Source organism: Triticum urartu, chromosome 4, assembly GCF_003073215.2.
Source record: "Triticum urartu cultivar G1812 chromosome 4, Tu2.1, whole genome shotgun sequence".
Classification (NCBI taxonomy): Eukaryota; Viridiplantae; Streptophyta; class Magnoliopsida; order Poales; family Poaceae; genus Triticum; species Triticum urartu.
Window position 1 is genome coordinate 400,233,009 of NC_053025.1, and position 4,939 is coordinate 400,237,947.

Below are 4,939 nucleotides of genomic sequence, written 5' to 3' on the forward strand. Positions count from 1 at the left end.
CATGGGCCAGCACAGCGCTGGGCCGGCTGATGGGCTACGGCCAGGTAAGTTATCTCCCTCTCTTTTAATTTATGTTTTCTATTTTTTTTGTAGGTTTGTGGCTTTATTAAAAATAGCTAGGCACTTCTAAAAATCCCGAAAATAATCAGAGGCTCTGTTTAGAATATTTCCAACAACCCACACTTATCTTCAGAATTATTTAAGCATTTAAAATATTTACTAGCATTCAAATGCCCAAATGCAAATTACATATGATTTAATTCAATGACCTTCTGTTGACCTAGAAAAATGTGCACCAATTTTGCCAGAGGTTCTAACCCAAGACAAAGAGAGTGAACTTTTTAGAAGGGCATTTCAGGTTCATTGAAAATATTTTTAGTAAACCTTAGTTGATTCCAGAGGGGGTGCTGGGGGTTCTGTCTTCCCCAATTCATGTTTCTGATGAAAGGTAGACATGATGCAACACTCTAATGCATGACTAGCTAGGATGTGACAGGCGGAAAAGGGCAGTGTTGGGGACTACTCGGACAAAGTTTTCGCAAAGATGTGCAAAGACTGGCATGCATGTTACAACATTTGGTGTGAAGTCAAGGAGATCGAATCCACGTGTGTACATGATGTCATTGAAGAAATACGAAAATTGGGGTAGAGTCCATAGTAAAAATACGCAATGAAGAAGTGGAATTTATCTGTGCTGGTCTTGACAGAGCTAGGAAGTACATGGGGGGAAGTGTGAGCTTTCGTCTTTCTCCCCCACATGTATGCGTACCACTCGACCAGATTGCTCTTGTCAAGCACCGGCTAGAAGACAACATTTTGTCTCTGCAACTCCACCAACGCTTCCTTCCTTGCCTCCGCCTCTGAGTTGAGGACCTTCTCCGCCTTGTCCTTGCTCGTCTTAGGGGCCATGGAAGCTATGGACGTGGGGGATAAGGAGGAGCAGGTGTGTGGGGTGGCGGATGGATGCATAGTGCTCTGTTTTGGGATCAAGGAGGAAGACGATGGTGGCTTGCGAGATTGGAAACAGGGGAGGTAAATGGGCAGCGCCCGCTACGTGTTCCCTTTTATGGGGAAGGCGCGGGGCTGGCTCTTTACTGTCTGGTGTGGATGCGCTTTGGCAGGCGCACTACCACCACAACCATTTCATCCCACCTCTCCCACGTTCCGCATTTAATGTGTGTCATGGGGGCGCAGTTAAAGAGAAGATTATGACAGTTATCCTCTGCCACGCATGCCTGTGCATTGTTTGGGCCTAGCCCAATGACGCCTCACATGCATGTGTGGCCTAGGCCATGGGGCTTCTATTCGTGTACTAAGATTTGGGACCTTAGTACCCCAGACTTGTGCACAGGTAGTGGCAGCCTTCCCGACGGCAAGGCTTGTCGAAGGGCAACTAAGAACAAGATCAAGACCGGATGACAAGATGTTAAGAAGACACCCAAGTCAGATATCAGAAGAACAAAAGAACAATCTTGGGGTTGCCGGCAAGGTCCTTCCCAGAAAGCTAGTGAAGACCTGGCAAGCTCTGAACCTGGCAAGTTTCCACTACCTTGCCACCGCTCCACCTCATCGACCAGCTTGGCACTTGTCACATAGGTGTCGAGCGGGCAGGCAGTTAGGTAAGCTTTGTCTAGGCACGTGGGAGCTCGCCACTGAAGATAAAACTTTAATGACACCCGTCCCATGATCGTGTCAAGAAAATATGAGGTAGATGGGTGAACGACACATAAGGAGAGATACCTCTTGCTGGGGAACTTCATCAATGTGACACCCCATGGCTCAATTGATGTGTTTGTCCTAACCCGCCAGAGTTAGGTATTTAGCACTGTAGCCTCTATTTGTAGTGTGCATTTACTGTTTTGCCATTGTGGTAACCCCTTTATCTATAAAAGAGGCCCATGGCTACCTTTACAAAGGTCGACACTTTGCTCAATTACACCCGTAGCTGCATTTCCTGCGCAAACCTTGTTGGCAAGTTGTGCTCCTTGTACCTGTGCACATACACACACTACAATCAAATTAGGAGTAGGGTTTTAGGCTTCACAACGGCCCGAACCTGGGTAAACTTTGTGCGTTCTACTAGTTCTGCTCTTTGTGCTCACCGATCTTCCTAGTCGAACCGCAAAGGTGCCTTTGCTGGTCCCATAGAACATCGTACGCATGACACCTGCGGTCGACATAACTAAAATTCTAGGTGGTTAAACCAAATCACACAGAACAAGGGAGTACCTTGCTCTGATACAAATTGAAAGCGCAGGTTTACTCCTGAGGGGGGGTGAATGGGAGATTTTTAGAAATTTGTCAAACTCTGATGAATTTGAGGAAGATTAGAGTGACGAAATGGAAATACAAGGCAAGTAATTCATCACAGCAGTGGAAAGCATACATATAGGTGAAGAACATGCAATCATACAAGCATACAAGCATGAGGAAGATAAACTGAAGCAATCAAAAATGGCATAATGCAAGTCTTCATTTCAAATTCTTTAGAAGGAAGATCATGAATTCTTTAGGAATGAGATAACATAAAGGTAAAGCGAGGAATTTGAAACTATGTAGGCTCGGTGAAGACACATCGATTTGGTAGACCAGTTCCAGTTGCTATATCTACTACACGTCTGGTTGAGGCAGTTGAGACGAACTTAGAGGATACTTAGTCATCATAGTATTCCTCTTGAGCCAAGGTCACTTAGACCTCGCCCAATCACTCATGGAAAGTCCTCAAGGTAGACTTCCAAAACCTAAACAGACTTGTTCACTGACACACCACAATGACTCTTGGGTGCTTAGAACATGACGCCTAACTGTCTGGAATAATGACAATCTTCAAAGGTAACATGCGTCGGATCACACAGATCAATCTCTTTAGTGATGCTCGATCACTTTGGCTATGGTTGGATTTTTCCGCACTTAGGATTCTCACAAAGTCATTAGAGGATCGGTTGCTCTGAAATGACAAGTGTCAAGTTCTCTCTAGAGCATCCAACCAAGAAGTAATTGTGGGGGCGGCTATTTATAGATAGGGGGCAATCCAGCATGAATTGCCATAAATGCCCTTCTCGGACATCACTGTATTTAGGATAAGGGTCCACTCGACAATTTGCACGCGGCACAACAACGGTCGGAAATTTTAGCTCTTAATTTCATCGTGGCACTCAATTTGCTCACGATAGGCAGGTCGCACTAGTGAAATCCTAACTCCTCACCCTGACCAAATTTGCCAGTGACCAGATGAACTTCGTCACTGTCGCTAGAAAATTTGTCAGCTATTCCATAGATTTCAAAAGGCTTCACTCGAAGCGGCTTGTGTATGTATAGATTTGAGCATCACTTTGGAAATGTGAACTATGATTCACCTAGACCCTCTTTAACAGTACGACATTTCCTATGACTCAAAATAAGAAGAAAGAAACTATGAAAACAAAGTCTTCACATCAATTTCTTCAAATGCCGCACCAATATTTTCACTTCAAGAAATACACTTTTAGGGCTTGTCTTCCATGGGTTAAAGTAAATCTTCAGGGACTATGACCCACGTGTACACTCACAAACACATTAGTCCCTCAACCCATATGTCTTCATATGGTACGTCTCCAACATATCTATAATTTATGAAGTATTCATGCCATGTTTACAACAATTTTATATGGTTTTGGCATGACTTGATTAGAACTAACCCAGACTGGCGATGTTTTCAGCAGAACTACCGTGGTGTCATTTTTTGTGCATCAATAAAAGTTCTTAGAATGGGCTCAAATTTTACGGTGATTTTTATGGACCAAAAGAAATCTTCGAAGCACTGGAGCTAGGCCAAGAAGTGGACGAGGAGGCCACAAGCTCTCTAGGCGCGCCCTACCCCACCAGGGCGCTAGCTCCGATCCTGTGGGCCCCTCGGGCACCCCCTTGACGTGAGACATATGCCAAAAATTCCTATTAATACCCAAACCCCCGAAAAGAACCCTAGATGAGAAGTTCCACTGCCGCAAGCCTCTGTAGCCAATAAAAACCAATCGGTACCCCGTTCCGGCACCTTGACAGAGGGGGAAATCATCACCGGAGGCCATCTTCATTGTTCCGGCGGCCACCAAGATGAGGAGGGAGTAGTTCAGCCTCAGGGATGAGGGTATGTACTAGTATGTCAGTGTACAAAAAGAGGGGTACACTTTTTGTACCCCTATAACTGTGCACGGGCAGTTTGAGCCACAGGCACCACCACACTGAGCAAGGCAAGGGAGGTGAGCCAAGGTAAGGCGGAAGCTCAGGAGAAGCAGAACGACGCCAAGACTAAGACCACAAAGAGCGAAGGGGACGAATCAGACCCCTTGGCAAGATCCTTGCCGGGAGGCGGTTTTAGCAAACCCGGCAAGACCCTTGCCGTGGCAGCTCGCCCCACACCTATGGAGTGAGTCACCCTTGAGTCCACTGCCCCCATGGGGCAAGGATTCGGGAGACATCCCCCTGGTGGCATGCAGATCTTTGTGAAGACATTCAAGATCAGATACACCCTTTAGAAGATGATGATCCTTGGTGGGATCCCAGCCAAGGAGGACCACAAGGCCCCCGGCAAGAGCCTTGCCGGGGATGACAGCGGGCGCCACGGCAAGACCCTTGCCGGGGCCCCGGCAAGGCCCTTGCCATGAACACCCGTAGGGCCACCATCAGGCCCACGCCAGTCAAACCTCCACCGCCGTTCGCATGCAGCTGCCGACCCAACCAGCTGGGCAGGCACCTGCGTGGCGGCATGCGGATCTTCGTGGAGACCCACCACTGCGCCACCTCAGCTGCCTTCCTGCCTACATGGCACCGCGGGCGCCGCTGGCCAGGGCGCGTGTCGACACGAGAGGGAGCGGCGACGGACAAGACAGGGCTCTCCCCCGTCCCTGATAAAGCAAGGACACCTGGGCAAGACGCATTAAATGCGCCTTATCATGTAATGCGA